Genomic DNA, 18,268 nt, shown 5'->3' on the forward strand with positions numbered 1-18,268 from the left:
AGAGAACGTGTTTTGTGTGCTTTTGCTTTCTAGTTTCCTTTTGAGTCTCGCCCACGTCAACATACTATTGGTCAGACGTCTGAGGTATGTGTATGAGAGCGCTTTTGGAGAACGAAGAAGAGGTGGAGGCCATGCTTGACGTGGGCAGGAGTTCACCGGAGCTGAGTACCAACACCTCAAATGTTCTACTCCTCCAGCTCCTGTTCCTCTTCTAGAATATTAGCTCAAAAGTATTGTGGAGATTCTGCATCTAAATATCAACAGTACCGGCACCCAAAATGAGTTCCGGCACCCATTTCAGTCCAAGTCTAGCGTTGGGTTGTTGAGTGTATTTATGGAATGAGTCAGTCTGGTAGAATGCGAGTCTGGTAGTGAGTCAATGTAGAGTGCTGCATGAGTCATGAACTGTGCCGGTTGGACGATCTGGAGTTTGTCTACTTTTAGCTGTGGCTTTTCCACCAGAAATGTCCCGGCCTATAAGAAGAGTAGAGGGCCCCGCCCTGCTACCAAGTCTCGCTTCCTATCAGGAGCAAACTACTATCAGACTGGGGAACCCTTCTGGCTCAGTCAAACCTGGATTGTGTTCGTTGTGAGGCACACAGTAACACAGCTTTTCTAAATGATGTGTAACAGAAAAGGAAAATGAGCTTTTTGTTATTGGACTGTTTCAGGTGGTACCTCCCTGTTTTGTCCAGGTTTCTTTCCGTTTCGTGCCTAGTGAGCATGACCCCCCCCCCACACACACACACACACATCCACACTCACACTGATAAACCTGACGGACAGGGGTAGAGTGAAGGGCTGTGGGAAGAGAAAGGAAAGGGGGCGTGGCTTAGAGATCCGCTTTCCATCGCTAATCCTTCACTTTGTGGTACTTCTGCTCCGTTAAACTAAACATAGGAATTGGTACCAGTTGACCTAGTAAGCCTGTAACATCCCTTGGTATGATGCCATGATTGAATTGGGGCATAATTGCGATATAGGAGTTTAAAAAGCCTTTTATGAATGAACATTTAGTTCACTTTGAGCTCACTGACTGGAGTGGAAAGTACAAGCATTTTAGTGATGGTTTGTGCGTGTGTCCTTGTATCACGATAATCACCACGTCTTCTCTAAGAAATGGGCAACACTTGGACGCAATGCCTTCTGCCCAGACTGGAGACTCCTGTAGTTTCAGTGCTGCTTTCAGTAACACTTTACTCAAAGCCTGCACGAACAAGGCTTTATAACCTGCTATAAGCATGTCTGGGACTTCATAACTACTTCTTCCATTAACTTTGTGGCTCGTTGTATTCCAGCCCTCCTGCTCCACTCAGATGAACGAGGTATGTGCTCACTAAGAAAACGGCCCCTTTCTGTGGTAGATGACCTGTAGCCTTATGGACCAGCTAGAGCCCTACCTGTCCATCTACCTGTTGTGTCCCACTGTGTTCATTCCCACACTCTGTGTACCAGCTAGAGCCCTACCTGTCCACCTACCTGTTGTGTCCCACTGTGTTCATTCCCACACTCTGTGTACCAGCTAGAGCCCTACCTGTCCACCTACCTGTTGTGTCCCACTGGGTTCATTCCCACACTCTGTTAGAGCCCTACCTGTCCACCTACCTGTTGTGTCCCACTGTGTTCATTCCCACACTCTGTGTACCAGATAGAGCCCTACCTGTCCACCTACCTGTTGTGTCCCACTGTGTTCGTTCCCACACTCTGTGTACCAGCTAGAGCCCTACCTGTCCACCTACCTGTTGTGTCCCACTGTGTTCGTTCCCACACTCTGTGTACCAGATAGAGCCCTACCTGTCCACCTACCTGTTGTGTCCCACTGTGTTCGTTCCCACACTCTGTGTACCAGCTAGAGCCCTACCTGTCCACCTACCTGTTGTGTCCCACTGTGTTCGTTCCCACACTCTGTGTACCAGATAGAGCCCTACCTGTCCACCTACCTGTTGTGTGTCCCACTGTACCAGTAGAGCCCTACCTGTCCACCTACCTGTTGTGTCCCACTCTGTGTACCAGATAGAGCCCTACCTGTCCACCTACCTGTTGTGTCCCACTGGGTTCATTCCCACACTCTGTGTACCAGCTAGAGCCCTACCTGTCCACCTACCTGTTGTGTCCCACTGTGTTCGTTCCCACACTCTGTGTACCAGCTAGAGCCCTACCTGTCCACCTACCTGTTGTGTCCCACTGTGTTCATTCCCACACTCTGTGTACCAGCTGGAGCCCTACCTGTCCACCTACCTGTTGTGTCCCACTGTGTTCGTTCCCACACTCTGTGTACGAGCTAGAGCCCTACCTGTCCACCTACCTGTTGTGTCCCACTGTGTTTGTTCGCACACTCTGTGTACCAGCTAGAGCCCTACCTGTCCACCTACCTGTGTATTGTGGTCCTCTGAGAAGCTAACCAGGCATGGATATACCCTGGTCCCAGATCTGTTGTGTGTATTGTGGTCCTCTGAGAAGCTAACCAGGCATGGATATACCCTGGTCCCAGATCTGTTTTGTGTTGATTTACCAACTCCTCAATGTCATTGCCACCTCTTTGTCGAGACGACACAAACGGATCGGGGACCAGGCTAGCATGGAACGTTGGATACAGTGACTGTACATAAACTTAGTTCCTTTCAGTGTGGTTGCCAATGCTGGGACATTGGCCAGCACCCCCCAGCTCTTCCCGATTGGCCAGCCTGTCAGGCCGCCTGCATGTTAACCTTTGCCCAGGTACACTCCATGACTGCCTGGGCCGTAAGCCGACGGCAAACCCTACCAGGTGTGTCCTTGTGTTGTTCCAACCCTGTACTGTCAATCACTCAATGTGATGTGGGGGGAGGAGGGGTCATCGGAAAACAAATATTCAGGCCAGATGGATTTGTACAGGGCTGCGTTCAGCAGGACACGACGTTGTGGAATGTTGCAGATAAAGGTCACGAGTAAAGATGATGTGATTCCATATGCCAGCTGTCAGAGAGGCATGGTTGTAGCCCGGTCAAGAGGACCGACCGAGTCGCTGCGCCCTCGCGCGATCAGGCTCCTTCCACCAGTGTAGCATGTTTGTTCTACATCATATATTTCTATCTGAACGCCAGCCACCCGGTGAGGGGGGGGGGGGTGTAGTTAAACTTGTAGGAAGTCTCTCCTCTGTCTGTCATGGTAATGGATTGATGAATGTCAACGCAATTACAGTAGAGCCCCTGGATTGGCGAACCCATTAGTCAAACGAGCACAATGAGTTTACCACTGATAGGATCAATTAAATGTAGCGCACCGAATTAGACAAGGATATTGCCAAGTTCCTCTGCCAGCACCAACAGGCCTCCCTTTATCTCTTCTGATGCATGTAAAATAGACTAGATTTATCACCTGTTCAAACGAGACCTTCCTAAACCTTCCAGTGTACTGTCACATGCTCTGTGGAATAATAGTTTGTTTTTCATTCAGCTGCGACCGCTCTGAGTCTTTCTGTTTCAAGCGGAGCAGTGCGTGATAAGCGCTCGGCCCGGCTGTGAGGGAGAGAGTGAGCGAATGCGAACACTGCCAAGGAGGTTGGGCTTGATAAGAGGAGGTGGAACAAAAATGGAGTGACACCTGGCATCGTCTCTTAAGGATCCCTCACCCCCATGGCCTATGTTTTGCTCCCACTACACACACACACACACACACACACACACACACACACACACACACACACACACACACACACACACACACACACACACACACACACACACACACACACACACACACACACACACACCTCTGTCCGTACAGAACTCCCACGCAAACACACACTATGGCCTCCGCTCACTCTATGGGACACGCAGCGGGACATTCATGTCACACCCAAGTCTACGTCCAGGTTGGGTTTAACTATGTGCTTGGGTGGAGAGCCTGCTTAGTGCACTGGGCAGTTCCTTCAGTGTGATCCACCCGCATACCCTATAGGCCTGTCTCACAATAAGCTCCTGTCAGCAGTCATCTGATCCTCTAACTCTGTCCTGACTGGCCCCTTAGGAGAGGAGCCAGCTAAGCCCTGTGTGTTCAGGCCCTCTCTCTCTCTGCCGTGTGTGTGTGTGTGTGTGAGAGAGAGAGATGGCATTCAGTAATTGGGGGGATGCGTAGAATGAGACGGCGGGGAGGGCGCTCGTCTGTGTGTCATTGTGTTGTCATGATTACAGTGCTGCCTGCTCATTCGTGGGTAGTAATAATACCCAATGACCTGCCACAGAGACGTGTGTGTGGAAAGATATGTGTGTGTGTGTCATTGCCTCAGCTGTTGTCTGTGCATTGTCATCTAAGCAGCCTGACCCCTGACTCTGCTCTGTGGCTGGTTGGGGACAAGATTCCAGAGATGTTGCAATGTGAAGTGTGTTTGTCCCCAGACTGTTGAGAGCTTCCGTTTGGGAAAGAGGCTGTGCTTGCTTATGTCTGCTCCGTGGGGGCCTCTGTTTAAGCCCAGTTCCAAGTCTGAAGTTTCATCAGTCCTAGATTGCTGAATTTATCACAAAGTCAAACCCCACACCAATTCACATCATATGGTGGGTTTAATTACAATTCTCCCTTCTGCAAAGCCTTTATCTAGTGAGTGTGTGGTGTCATTGCTTTGGACAATATGGATACTCTAGTATTGAACCATATTCACAAAGCAGCTCTGAGTATGAATGCTGATCTAGGATCAGTTTTTGCCTTTCAAATCATATTGAATGAGAGGGGACCTGATCGTAGATCAGGACTCTTACTCTGATACCCTGCATGAGTACGGGCCCTGCTCTGTTAGGCTCCTGTCTCTTGTCCATAAACTCCTGTCCCCTTGTCCGTAGGCTCCTGTCCCCTTGTCCGTAGGCTCCTGTCCCCTTGTCCGTAGGCTCCTGTCCCCTTGTCCGTAGGCTCCTGTCCCCTTGTCCGTAGGCTCCCGTCCCCTTGTCCGTAGGCTCCCGTCCCCTTGTCCGTAGGCTCCCGTCCCCTTGTCCGTAGGCTCCCGTCCCCTTGTCCGTAGGCTCCCGTCCCCCTTGTCCGTAGGCTCCCGTCCCCCTTGTCCGTAGGCTCCCGTCCCCCTTGTCCGTAGGCTCCCGTCCCCCTTGTCCGTAGGCTCCCGTCCCCCTTGTCCGTAGGCTCCCGTCCCCCTTGTCCGTAGGCTCCCGTCCCCCTTGTCCGTAGGCTCCCGTCCCCCTTGTCCGTAGGCTCCCGTCCCCCTTGTCCGTAGGCTCCCGTCCCCCTTGTCCGTAGGCTCCGGTCCCCTTGTCCGTAGGCTCCGGTCCCCTTGTCCGTAGGCTCCCGTCCCTTTGTCCCTAGGCTCCTGTCCTATATGTTCGTATGAGCAGCCTAGCGATAGTCGGAGCCTGTTTGTCTGGGCGTGGCCGTGTGTGCTGCATGTCTGGCACCGTCTGCAGCTGGTAGTCAATGCGGTATGTTGTAACAGTGTTTTGGTTAGAGAAGTGGGGAGAAATGGCAGATATATGTGCGGGGGGAATTGGTTCTATCGTTTTGATAGATCTAGTGCCGGAGAGGAGTAGAGGGAATTGGACAGAGGATTTTTGGCAGCGGTATGCCAAATCCGTTCTGTAGTCCTTTGTTGGGGCAGCAGTGCAGGTGTAACTGGTGTCGGATCGGCACCAGAAGCCACACCGAGGGAACAGGAAAGGCAGCGTTAGACATTCTGACAACTCGCCCCAAGTGCTTCTGATTCCCTCCGTTTACAGTGGATCTGTGACAGTAAGCAAAGCATAAACATCTCTAAACACGACCTTTCACCCCGCGCTGCCGGAGAGGAAGGAAATGTCCTTGCTCCCTCGCATAGTTAGCTCGGGGAGGATGGAGGGACAAGGAAAAGGGGACTGAGTTGAGGAAAGGGCGTGTTGCCAGTATTGGTATTCGATCGCTATAGATGAGAGGGAGCGTAGATGACCAGGGATGGAAGCGTGTATGTATACTGCACTTCATACCCCTCAGCCTGCTGCCGGTAGCGGGTGCTGCCCATATAAGGCCGTGTGGGTATAAATAAGCCTGAGAGGGCCCCTCTAGCCTGGAGGAGGAGACCAGGGAGGGAGGACGGGCTCATCTGCCCTATTTGTACTGTACTTTATGAGTTTCAGCTGGTGTGCACGGCAGTCTCCCAGATATTGAGGCGGGGACAAAAGACATGGTGAAATGCTGTTGGGAGGTCCTCCCACTGCGAGTCTCAGCTCGCCCCTGTTGACTCCAAAGGCTTGTTTGCTGTGTCTGTGTGAGTGAGAGAAATTGCCTTTGTTGGTTGATTTGCCATTGACCTGTTGTGCTGAGGCCAGGGTCAGACTCGCCTCAACTGAGAGGAAAGGTGGTGGTTAATCACTTGTCCCCGAGGATCAGTTTAGCAGTGTAGCCTCTAAACCAGGAAGCGCAAGAAAATTTGATCCCAGACCAGGGTGTGGCCTTAGTGCGAGGTACACGGCTGCCCCCTTCATCTCGCCCGCACAGAGGAATCTCCACTGATAGTTTTAGAGACTGTGTGTGTGTGTGTGTGCGCTGAAACCACTTCCCCCTCCTCATGTCTGCTGTGGTGATGGAGAGAGAGAGAGGAGGGCTAGTCCGGTTCAGCTGGTTGGCTGGATTCACGTCTTTATGGAATTCCGGAGACACTTCCGGAAGTGCCTGCACGGCACAAAGTGCTGGCTCCGCAGAAAAGCAGCGTGTGTGTGTGTGTGTGGCAGGGTGTCTCTTGGCAAGAAGTGGAGGCAATCAGATGTGCAGACTGTGTGCGCGGCCTGTTTGCTTCCCGTTACCAGAGCAAGCGAGCTGCCGTAACATTGCTTTGTCCAACTATCCTTGGTGATGGGATGAACATCGGTGGCGGTGGTAGAATTCTCTGCAGAGAGGTACCTGGGGGCTGGGGCCCCCTGTGTACTGTAGGCACAGTACATTTTGCTGATGTTCCCAGGTGATGGACAAGGCTTCTTTTCATTCTGTCCTGCAGATGCGCAGCGTCACACTGCTGGACCAATAGTCACGTCCCTTCTGTCGCACAGTGGAGCATCGTGATCTTCGTTCCTGGTTTGTTTGTTTCTCGTGTTTTATCTGCTCTGTCCAATATTTTCCGTGTGCATAACGAGCTCCCTCAGAGGAGGCTGGTCCCCGGGGCACTGCGCTTGTGGGGACTTTCTTGCTCCAGGTCCGCTGCCTCCGACAGCAGATGCTCAGGCTTGTCGGGCCTGTTCACCGTGGAAACATCTTCTCTCTGCTGTGTATGGGAAAAGTAGACGGCAACAGCAGTGTCAATATTACACTGAGTCACCAGAGAGACAGCGTTATGTCATGACAGAGTATGAGCTCATAAACATCCTCTCTGACCACACTGAGGCTACAGCTCTCTGAGTTTCCCCTCTTGCTCGCTGTCTTTTGTCTTTTGCTATCTTCTCTTCAATCTCTGTTGCTGTTCTCTCTGTTGCTGTTCTCTCTGTTGCTGTTCTCTCTGTTGCTGTTCTCTCTGTTGCTGTTCTCTCTGTTGCTGTTCTCTCTGTTGCTGTTCTCTCTGTTGCTCTCTCTCTGTTGCTCTCTCTCTGTTGCTCTCTCTCTGTTGCTCTCTCTCTGTTGCTCTCTCTCTGTTGCTCTCTCTCTGTTGCTGTTCTCTCTGTTGCTCTCTCTCTGTTGTTCTCTCTGTTCTCTCTCTCTGTTGCTCTCGCTCTCTTCTCTCTCTCTGTTGCTCTCTTCTCTCTCTCTGTTGCTCTCTTCTCTCTCTCTGTTGCTCTCTTCTCTCTCTCTGTTGCTCTCTTCTCTCTCTCTGTTGCTCTCTTCTCTCTCTCTGTTGCTCTCTTCTCTCTCTCTGTTGCTCTCTTCTCTCTCTGTTGCTCTCTTCTCTCTCTCTGTTGCTCTCTTCTCTCTCTCTGTTGCTCTCTTCTCTCTCTCTGTTGCTCTCTTCTCTCTCTCTGTTGCTCTCTTCTCTCTCTCTGTTGCTCTCGCTCTCTTCTCTCTCTCTGTTGCTCTCTTCTCTCTCTCTGTTGCTCTCGCTCTCCTCTCTCTCTCTGTTGCTCTCGCTCTCCTCTCTCTCTCTGTTGCTCTCGCTCTCCTCTCTCTCTCTGTTGCTCTCGCTCTCCTCTCTCTCTCTGTTGCTCTCTCTCTGTTGCTCTCTCTCTGTTGCTCTCTCTCTGTTGCTCTCTCTCTGTTGCTCTCTCTGTTGCTCTCTCTCTGTTCTCTCTCTCTGTTGCTCTCGCTCTCTTCTCTCTCTCTGTTGCTCTCGCTCTCTTCTCTCTCTCTGTGCTCTCTCTCTGTTGCTCTCGCTCTCTTCTCTCTCTCTGTTGCTCTCTCTCTGTTGCTCTCTCTCTGTTGCTCTCTCTCTGTTCTCTCTCTCTGTTGCTCTCTTCTCTCTCTCTGTTGCTCTCGCTCTTCTCTCTCTCTGTTGCTCTCTCTCTGTTGCTCTCGCTCTCTTCTCTCTCTCTGTTGCTCTCTTCTCTCTCTCTGTTGCTCTCTTCTCTCTCTCTGTTGCTCTCTTCTCTCTCTCTGTTGCTCTCTTCTCTCTCTCTGTTGCTCTCTTCTCTCTCTCTGTTGCTCTCTTCTCTCTCTCTGTTGCTCTCGCTCTTCTCTCTCTCTGTTGCTCTTCTCTCTCTCTGTTGCTCTTCTCTCTCTCTGTTGCTCTCTCTCTGTTGCTCTCGCTCTCTTCTCTCTCTCTGTTGCTCTCCTCTCTCTCTCTGTTGCTCTCCTCTCTCTCTCTGTTGCTCTCTCTCTGTTGCTCTCTCTCTGTTGCTCTCTCTCTGTTGCTCTCTCTCTGTTGCTCTCTCTGTTGCTCTCGCTCTCTTCTCTCTCTCTCTTCTCTCTCTGTTGCTCTCGCTCTCTTCTCTCTCTCTGTTGCTCTCGCTCTCTTCTCTCTCTCTGTTGCTCTCGCTCTCCTCTCTCTCTGTTGCTCTCGCTCTCCTCTCTCTCTGTTGCTCTCGCTCTCTTCTCTCTCTCTGTTGCTCTCGCTCTCTTCTCTCTCTCTGTTGCTCTCGCTCTCTTCTCTCTCTCTGTTGCTCTCGCTCTCTTCTCTCTCTCTGTTGCTCTCGCTCTCTTCTCTCTCTCTGTTGCTCTCGCTCTGTTGCTCTCGCTCTGTTGCTCTCTCTCTGTTGCTCTCTCTCTGTTGCTCTCTCTCTGTTGCTCTCTTCTCTCTCTCTGTTGCTCTCGCTCTGTTGCTCTCTCTCTGTTGCTCTCTCTCTGTTGCTCTCTCTCTGTTGCTCTCTTCTCTCTCTCTGTTGCTCTCGCTCTGTTGCTCTCTCTCTGTTGCTCTCTCTCTGTTGCTCTCTCTCTGTTGCTCTCTCTCTGTGCTCTCTCTCTGTTGCTCTCTCTCTCTTCTCTCTCTCTGTTGCTCTCTCTCTGTTCTCTCTCTCTGTTGCTCTCGCTCTTCTCTCTCTCTGTTGCTCTCTCTCTGTTCTCTCTCTCTGTTGCTCTCTCTCTGTTCTCTCTCTCTCTGTTGCTCTCCTCTCTCTCTCTGTTGCTCTCTCTCTGTTGCTCTCCTCTCTCTCTCTGTTGCTCTCTCTCTGTTCTCTCTCTCTGTTGCTCTCCTCTCTCTCTCTGTTGCTCTCTCTCTGTTGCTCTCTCTCTTCTCTCTCTGTTGCTCTCTCTCTCTTCTCTCTCTGTTGCTCTCTCTCTCTTCTCTCTCTGTTGCTCTCTCTCTCTTCTCTCTCTCTGTTGCTCTCCTCTCTCTCTCTGTTGCTCTCTCTCTGTTGCTCTCTCTCTGTTGCTCTCTCTCTGTTGCTCTCTCTCTGTTGCTCTCTCTCTGTTGCTCTCTCTCTGTTGCTCTCTCTCTGTTCTCTCTCTCTGTTGCTCTCGCTCTCTTCTCTCTCTCTGTTGCTCTCTCTCTGTTGCTCTCTCTCTGTTGCTCTCTCTCTGTTGCTCTCTCTCTGTTGCTCTCTCTCTGTTGCTCTCTCTCTGTTGCCTCTCTCTGTTGCTCTCTCTCTGTTGCTCTCTCTCTGTTGCTCTCTCTCTGTGCTCTCTCTCTGTGCTCTCTCTCTGTTCTCTCTCTCTGTGCTCTCTCTCTGTTCTCTCGCTCTGTTCTCTCGCTCTGTTCTCTCTCTCTGTTGCTCTCGCTCTGTTCTCTCGCTCTGTTGCTCTCGCTCTGTTCTCTCGCTCTGTTCTCTCTCTCTGTTGCTCTCGCTCTCTTCTCTCTCTCTGTTGCTCTCTTCTCTCTCTCTGTTGCTCTCTCTCTTCTCTCTCTCTGTTGCTCTCGCTCTTCTCTCTCTCTGTTGCTCTCGCTCTGTTGCTCTCTCTCTGTTGCTCTCTCTCTGTTGCTCTCTCTCTGTTGCTCTCTCTCTGTTGCTCTCTCTCTGTTGCTCTCTCTCTGTTGCTCTCTCTCTGTTGCTCTCTCTCTGTTGCTCTCTCTCTGTTGCTCTCTCTCTGTTGCTCTCTCTCTGTTGCTCTCGCGTTGCTCTCTCTCTGTTGCTCTCGCTCTCTCTCTCTCTGTTGCTCTCTCTCTGTTGCTCTCTGCTTGCTCTCTCTCTGTTGCTCTCTCTCTGTTGCTCTCTCTCTGTTGCTCTCTCTCTGTTGCTCTCTCTCTGTTGCTCTCTCTCTGTTGCTCTCTCTCTGTTGCTCTCTCTCTGTTGCTCTCTCTCTGTTGCTCTCTCTCTGTTGCTCACTCTCTGTTGCTCTCTCTCTGTTCTCGCTCTCTGTTGCTCTCCTCTCTCTCTCTGTTGCTCTCTCTCTGTTGCTCTCTCTCTGTTGCTCTCTCTCTGTTGCTCTCTCTCTGTTGCTCTCTTCTCTCTCTCTGTTGCTCTCCTCTCTCTCTCTGTTGCTCTCCTCTCTCTCTCTGTTGCTCTCCTCTCTCTCTCTGTTGCTCTCCTCTCTCTCTCTGTTGCTCTCTCTCTGTTGCTCTCTCTCTGTTGCTCTCTCTCTGTTGCTCTCTCTCTGTTGCTCTCCTCTCTCTCTCTGTTGCTCTCTCTCTGTTGCTCTCTCTCCTCTCTCTCTGTTGCTCTCCTCTCTCTCTCTGTTGCTCTCTCTCTGTTGCTCTCTCTCTGTTCTCTCTCTCTCTGTTCTCTCTCTCTCTGTTGCTCTCTCTCTCTCTCTGTTGCTCTCTCTCTGTTGCTCTCTCTCTCTGTTGCTCTCGCTCTCTCTCTCTCTCTCTCTGTTGCTCTCGCTCTCTCTCTCTCTGTTGCTCTCGCTCTCTTCTCTCTCTCTGTTGCTCTCTCTCTCTCTCTGTTGCTCTCCTCTCTCTCTCTGTTGCTCTCCTCTCTCTCTCTCTGTTGCTCTTCTCTCTCTCTGTTGCTCTCTCTCTGTTGCGCTCTGCTCTCTCTCTGTTGCTCTCGCTCTTCTCTCTCTCTGTTGCTCTCGCTCTTCTCTCTCTCTGTTGCTCTCGCTCTTCTCTCTCTCTGTTGCTCTCGCTCTTCTCTCTCTCTGTTGCTCTCGCTCTTCTCGCTCTTCTCTCTCTCTGTTGCTCTCTCTCTGTTGCTCTCTCTCTGTTGCTCTCTCTCTGTTGCTCTCTCTCTGTTGCTCTCTCTCTGTTGCTCTCCTCTCTCTCTCTGTTGCTCTCTCTCTGTTGCTCTCCTCTCTCTCTCTGTTGCTCTCTCTCTGTTGCTCTCTCTCTCTTCTCTCTCTCTGTTGCTCTCCTCTCTCTCTCTGTTGCTCTCTCTCTGTTGCTCTCTCTCCTCTCTCTCTGTTGCTCTCTCTCCTCTCTCTCTGTTGCTCTCCTCTCTCTCTCTGTTGCTCTCTCTCTGTTGCTCTCTCTCTGTTGCTCTCTCTCTGTTGCTCTCTCTCTGTTGCTCTCTCTCTGTTGCTCTCTCTCTGTTGCTCTCTCTCTGTTGCTCTCTCTCTGTTGCTCTCTCTCTGTTGCTCTCTCTCTGTTGCTCTCTCTCTGTTGCTCTCTCTCTGTTGCTCTCTCTCTGTTGCTCTCTCTCTGTTGCTCTCTCTCTGTTGCTCTCTCTCTGTTCTCTCTCTCTGTTGCTCTCCTCTCTCTCTCTGTTGCTCTCCTCTCTCTCTGTTGCTCTCTCTCTCTTCTCTCTCTCTGTTGCTCTCCTCTCTCTCTCTGTTGCTCTCTCTCTGTTGCTCTCTCTCTGTTGCTCTCTCTCTGTTGCTCTCTCTCTCTGTTCTCTCTCTCTGTTGCTCTCTCTCTTCTCTCTCTCTGTTGCTCTCCTCTCTCTCTCTGTTGCTCTCTCTCTGTTGCTCTCCTCTCTCTCTCTGTTGCTCTCTCTCTGTTGCTCTCGCTCTCTTCTCTCTCTCTGTTGCTCTCGCTCTCTTCTCTCTCTCTGTTGCTCTCGCTCTCTTCTCTCTCTCTGTTGCTCTCGCTCTCTTCTCTCTCTCTGTTGCTCTCGCTCTCTTCTCTCTCTCTGTTGCTCTCTCTCTTCTCTCTCTCTGTTGCTCTCCCCTCTCTCTCTGTTGCTCTCCCTCTCTCTCTGTTTGCTCTCTCTCTCTGTTGCTCTCTCTCTCTCTCTCTGTTGCTCTCCTCTCTCTCTCTGTTGCTCTCCTCTCTCTCTCTGTTGCTCTCCTCTCTCTCTCTGTTGCTCTCCTCTCTCTCTCTGTTGCTCTCCTCTCTCTCTCTGTTGCTCTCTCTCTCTCTCTGTTGCTCTCCTCTCTCTCTCTGTTGCTCTCTCTCTCTCTCTCTGTTGCTCTCTCTCTCTCTCTCTGTTGCTCTCTGTTGCTCTCTCTCTCTCTGTTGCTCTCCTCTCTCTCTCTGTTGCTCTCTCTCTCTCTCTCTGTTGCTCTCGCTCTCTCTCTCTGTTGCTCTCGCTCTCTCTCTCTGTTGCTCTCCTCTCTCTCTCTGTTGCTCTCGCTCTCTCTCTCTGTTGCTCTCGCTCTCTCTCTCTGTTGCTCTCGCTCTCTCTCTCTGTTGCTCTCGCTCTCTCTCTCTGTTGCTCTCCTCTCTCTCTCTGTTGCTCTCCTCTCTCTCGCTCTCTGTTGCTCTCCTCTCTCTCGCTCTCTGTTGCTCTCCTCTCTCGCTCTCTGTTGCTCTCCTCTCTCGCTCTCTGTTGCTCTCCTCTCTCGCTCTCTGTTGCTCTCCTCTCTCTCTCTCTCTCTGTTGCTCTCCTCTCTCGCTCTCTCTCTGTTGCTCTCCTCTCTCGCTCTCTCTCTGTTGCTCTCCTCTCTCGCTCTCTCTCTGTTGCTCTCCTCTCTCGCTCTCTCTCTGTTGCTCTCCTCTCTCGCTCTCTCTCTCTGTTGCTCTCTCTCTCTCGCTCTCTCTCTCTGTTGCTCTCTCTCTCTCGCTCTCTCTCTCTGTTGCTCTCGCTCTCTCGCTCTCTCTCTCTGTTGCTCTGTTGCTCTCGCTCTCTCGCTCTCTCGCTCTGTTGCTCTCGCTCTCTCGCTCTCTCGCTCTGTTGCTCTCGCTCTCTCGCTCTGTGTTGCTCTCTCTCTCTCTCTCTGTGTTGCTCTCTCTCTCTCTCTCTCTCTGTGTTGCTCTCTCTCTCTCTCTCTCTCTGTGTTGCTCTCTCTCTCTCTCTCTCTCTGTGTTGCTCTCTCCTCGTGTCGCTCTCTCCCCGTGTCGCTCTCTCCCGTGTCGCTCTCTCCCCGTGTCGCTCTCTCCCCGTGCTCCTCTCTCTCTCTCTCTCTCCTCCCCGTCTCTCTCTCTCTCTCTCTCTCTCCCTGTGTCGCTCTCTCTCTCTCTCTCTGCTCTCTCTCTCTCTCTCTCTCTCTCTCTCTCTCTCTCTCTCTCTCTCTCTCTCTCTCTCTCTCTCTCTCTCTGTCGCTCGCTCTCTCTCTCTCTCCCTGTCTCGCTCTCTCTCTCTCTCTCTCTCTCTCTGTCGCTCTCTCTCTCTCTCTCTCTCTCTCCTCTGTTCGCTCTCTCTCTCTCTCTCTCTCTCCTCTCTGTGTCGCTCTCTCTCTCTCTCTCTCTCTCTCCCTGTGTCTCTCTGTTCTCTCTCTCTCTCTCCTGTGTCTCTCGCTCTCTCTCTCTCTCTCTCTCTCTCCCTGTGTCGCTCTCTCTCTCTCTCTCTCTCTCTCTCTCTGTGTGCTCTCTCTCTCTCTCTCTCTCTCCCTGTCTCTCGCTCTCTCTCTCTCTCTCTCTCTCTCCCTGTGTCTCTCTCTCTCTCTCTCTCTCCTGTGTCGCTCTCTCTCTCTCTCTCTCTCTCTCCCTGTGTCGCTCTCTCTCTCTCTCTCTCTCTCCCTGTGTCGCTCTCTCTCCCTGTGTCGCTCTCTCTCTCTCTCTCTCTCTCTCTCTCGCTCTCTCTCTCTCCCTGTTGCTCTCTCTCTCTCTCTCTCGCTCTCTCTCTCTCTCTCTCTCTCTCTCTCTCTCTCTCTCTCTCTCTCTCTCTCTCTCTCTCTCTCTGTTGCTCTCGCTCTCTCTCTGTTGCTCTCGCTCGTTCTGTTGCTCTCGCTCGCTCGTTCTGTTGCTCTCGCTCGTTCTGTTGCTCTCGCTCGTTCTGTTGCTCTCGCTCTCTGTGTTGCTCTCGCTCTGTTGCTCTCGCTCTCTGTGTCACTCTCTCACTTTCTCTCTCTGTGTTGCTCTCTCTCTCTCTCTGTTGCTCTCTCTCTCTCTCTCCCTCTCTCTCTGTTGCTCTCCCCTCTTCCTCTCTCTGTGTTGCTCTCCTCTCTCTCACTGTTGCTCTCCACTCTCTGTTGCTGTCCTCTCTCTCTGTTTTCTCTCCCTGTCTGTTGCTCTACCCTCTTCTCTCTCTCTGCTCTCCCCTGTCTCTCGCTCTCTGTTGCTCTCCCTGTCTCTCTCGCTCTCTCTGTTGCTCTCCCCTGTCTCTCTCGCTCTCTGTGTTGCTCTCTCTCGCTCTCTGTGTTGCTCTCTCTCGCTCTCTGTGTTGCTCTCGCCCGCTCTCTGTATTGCTCTCTCCCGCTATCTGTATTGCTCTTTCTCGCTCTCCCCTATTGCGCTCTCTCTCTTTCTCTCCCCTGTCGCTCTTTCTCTCTCTCGCTCGCTCTCTCTTGCTCTCCTCTCCCCGTGTCGCTCTCGCTCTGTTGCTCTCGCTCTCTGTGTTGCTCTCCACTTTCTCTCTGTCACGCTCTCTCTCTCTCTGTTGCTCTCTTGCTCTCTCTCCCTCTCTGGGTTGCTCTGCCCTTTCTGTTGCCCTTTCTGTTGGCCTCTCTCTCTGTTGCCCTCTCTCTCTGTTGCCCTCTCTCTCTGTTGCCCTCTCTCTCTGTTGCCCTCTCTCTCTGTTGCCCTCTCTCTCTGTTGCCCTCTCTCTCTGTTGCCCTCTCTCTCTGTTGCCCTCTCTGTTGCCCTCTCTCTGTTGCTCTCTCTCTCTGTTGCTCTCTCTCTCTGTTGCTCTCTCTCTCTCTCTGTTGCTCTCTCTCTCTCTCTGTTGCGCTCTCTCTCTCTCTCTGTTGCTCTCTCTCTCTCTCTGTTGCTCTCTCTCTCTCTCTGTTGCTCTCTCTCTCTCTCTGTTGCTCTCTCTCTCTCTCTGTTGCTCTCTCTCTCTCTGTGTTGCTCTCCCCTTTCTTTCTGTCACTCTTTCTCTGTTGCTCTCTTGCTCGCTCTCTCTCTCTGTTGCTCTCTCTCTCTGTTGCTCTCTCTGTTGCTCTCTCTCTCTCTCTTGCTCTCTCTGGGTTGCTCTCCCCTTTCTCTCTGTTTTCTCGCTCTCTCTCTCTCTCTGTTGCTCTCCTCTTTCTCTCTCTCCCTTTCTCTCTCTCTCTCTCTGTTGCTCTCTCTCTCTCTCTGTTGCTCTCTCTCTCTCTCTGTTGCTCTCTCTCTCTCTCTCTCTGTTGCTCTCTCTCTCTCTGTTGCTCTCTCTCTCTCTCTGTTGCTCTCTCTCTCTCTCTCTCTCTGTTGCTCTCTCTCTCTCTCTCTGTTGCTCTCTCTCTCTCTCTCTCTCTCTGTTGCTCTCTCTCTGTTGCTCTCTCTCTCTCTCTCTCTCTCTCTCTCTCTCTCTGTTGCTCTTGCTCTCTCTCTCTCTCTCTCTCTCTCTCTCTGTTGCTCTCTCTCTCTCTCTCTCTCTCTCTCTCTCTCTCTCTCTCTCTCTCTCTCTCTCTCTCTCTCTCTCTGTTGCTCTCTCTCTGTGTTACTCTCCCCTGTCTCTCTCTCTGTGTTGCACTCCTCTCTCACTGTTGCTCTCCTCTCTCTCTGTCTGTTGCTCTCCCCTGTCTCTCTCTCTCTGTTGCACTCCTCTCTCACTGTTGCTCTCCTCTCTCTCTGTCTGTTGCTCTCCCCTGTCTCTCTCTCTCTGTTGCACTCCCCTGTCTCTCTCGCTCTCTGTGTTGCTCTCTCCCGCTCTCTGTGTCTCGCTCTCTCTCCCCTGTCGCTCTCTCTCTGTTGCTCTCTCTCTCTCCCCTGTCGCTCTCTCTCTCTGTTGCTCTCGCTCTCTCTCTCTCTCTCTCTCTCTCTCTGTTGCTCTCTCTCTCTCTCTCTCTCTCTCTCTCTCTCTCTGTTGCTCTCTCTCTCTCTCTCTCTCTCTCTCTCTCTCTCTCTCTCTCTCTCTCTCTCTCTCTCTCTCTCTCTCTGTCTCTCTGTTGCTCTCTCTCTGTGTTACTCTCCCCTGTCTCTCTCTCTGTGTTGCACTCTCTCTCACTGTTGCTCTCTCTCTCTCTCTGTCTGTTCTCTCCCCTGTCTCTCTCTCTCTGTTGCACTCCTCTCTCACTGTTGCTCTCCTCTCTCTCTGTCTGTTGCTCTCTCCCTGTCTCTCTCTCTCTGTTGCACTCCCCTGTCTCTCTCGCTCTCTGTGTTGCTCTCTCCCGCTCTCTGTGTCTCGCTCTCTCTCCCCTGTCGCTCTCTCTCTGTTGCTCTCTCTCTCTCCCCTGTCGCTCTCTCTCTCTGTTGCTCTCGCTCTCTTCTCTCTCTCTGTTGCTCTCGCTCTCTTCTCTCTCTCTGTTGCTCTCGCTCTTCTCTCGCTCTTCTCTCTCTCTGTTGCTCTCCTCTCTCTCTCTGTTGCTCTCCTCTCTCTCTCTGTTGCTCTCCTCTCTCGCTCTGTTGCTCTCCTCTCTCGCTCTGTTGCTCTCCTCTCTCGCTCTGTTGCTCTCGCTCTGTTGCTCTCTCTCTTCTCTCTCTCTGTTGCTCTCCCCTCTCTCTCTGTTGCTCTCCTCTCTCTCTCTGTTGCTCTCCTCTCTCTCTCTGTTGCTCTCCTCTCTCTCTCTGTTGCTCTCCTCTCTCTCTCTGTCGCTCTCCTGTCTCTCTCTGTCGCTCTCCTGTCTCTCTCTGTTGCTCTCCTGTCTCTCTCTGTTGCTCTCCTCTCTCTCTCTGTTGCTCTCCTCTCTCTCTGTGTTGCTCGCTCTCTCTCTCTGTGTTGCTCGCTCTCTCTCTCCCCGTGTTGCGCTCGCTCTCTCCCCGTGTCGCTCTCTCCCCGTGTCGCTCTCTCCCCGTGTCGCTCTCTCCCCGTGTCGCTCTCTCCCCGTGTCGCTCTCTCCCCGTGTCGCTCTCTCCCCGTGTCGCTCTCTCCCCGTGTCGCTCTCTCCCCGTGTCGCTCTCTCCCCGTGTCGCTCTCTCCCCGTGTCGCTCTCTCCCCGTGTCGCTCTCTCCCCGTGTCGCTCTCTCCCCGTGTCGCTCTCTCCCCGTGTCGCTCTCTCCCCTCTGTGCTCTCCCCGTGTCGCTCTCTCCCCGTGTCGCTCTCTCCCCGTGTCGCTCTCTCCCCGTGTCTCTCTCCCCGTGTCGCTCTCTCCCCGTGTCGCTCTCTCCCCGTGTCGCTCTCTCCCCGTGCTCGCTCTCTCCCCGTGTCGCTCTCTCCCCGTGTCGCTCTCTCCCCGTGTCGCTCTCTCCCCGTGTCGCTCTCTCCCCGTGTCGCTCTCTCCCCGTGTCGCTCTCTCCCCGTGTCGTGTCTCTCTCTCCCCGTGTCGCTCTCCCCGTGTCGCTCTCTCCCCGTGTCGCTCTCTCCCCGTCTCGCTCTCTCTCTCGCTCTCTCCCCGTGTCGCTCTCTCCCCGTGTCGCTCTCTCTCTCGCTCTCTCCCCGTGTCGCTCTCTCTCGCTCTCTCCCCGTGTCGCTCTCTCTCTCGCTCTCTCCCCGTGTCGCTCTCTCTCTCTCTCTCTCCCCGTGTCGCTGTCTCTCTCTCTCTCTCTCTCTCCCTGTGTCTCTCTCTCTCTCTCTCCCCGTGTCGCTGTCTCTCTCTCTCTCTCTCTCTCTCTCTCTCTCTCCCTGTGTCTCTCTCTCTCTCTCTCCCTGTGTCGCTCTCTCTCTCTCTCTCTCTCTCTCTCTCTCTCTCTCTCTCTCTCTCTCTCCCTGTGTCTCTCTCTCTCTCTCTCCCCGTGTCGCTGTCTCTCTCTCTCTCTCTCTCTCTCTCTCTCTCTCTCTCTCTCTCTCTCTCTCTCTCTCTCTCTCTCCCTGTGTCTCTCTCTCTCTCTCTCCCTGTGTCTCTCTCTCTCTCTCTCCCTGTGTCGCTCTCTCTCTCTCTCTCCCTGTGTCGCTCTCTCTCTCTCTCCCTGTGTCGCTCTCTCTCTCTCTCCCTGTGTCGCTCTCTCTCTCTCTCTCCCTGTGTCGCTCTC

General features: G+C 52.7%; 1 protein-coding gene across 4 annotated transcripts in view; it reads left to right on the top strand.

Annotated features, from left to right (window-relative positions):
* The window catches only part of LOC124006406 (unconventional myosin-Ic-like), an 87,785-nt gene that overhangs the window by 5,970 nt on the left and 63,547 nt on the right, over window positions 1-18,268 (top strand). Inside the window, exon 2 of one of the 4 annotated variants that reach the window (XM_046316410.1) lies at window positions 6,944-7,020. The exons of the other annotated variants lie outside the window; for them this stretch is intronic. The gene's annotated coding sequence lies outside the window, so the exon portion shown is untranslated. The remainder of the gene's footprint in view (window positions 1-6,943; window positions 7,021-18,268) is intronic. 4 annotated transcript variants of the gene reach the window in all.

Source organism: Oncorhynchus gorbuscha, linkage group LG19 (genome assembly GCF_021184085.1).
Source record: "Oncorhynchus gorbuscha isolate QuinsamMale2020 ecotype Even-year linkage group LG19, OgorEven_v1.0, whole genome shotgun sequence".
NCBI classification, from domain to species: domain Eukaryota; kingdom Metazoa; phylum Chordata; class Actinopteri; order Salmoniformes; family Salmonidae; genus Oncorhynchus; species Oncorhynchus gorbuscha.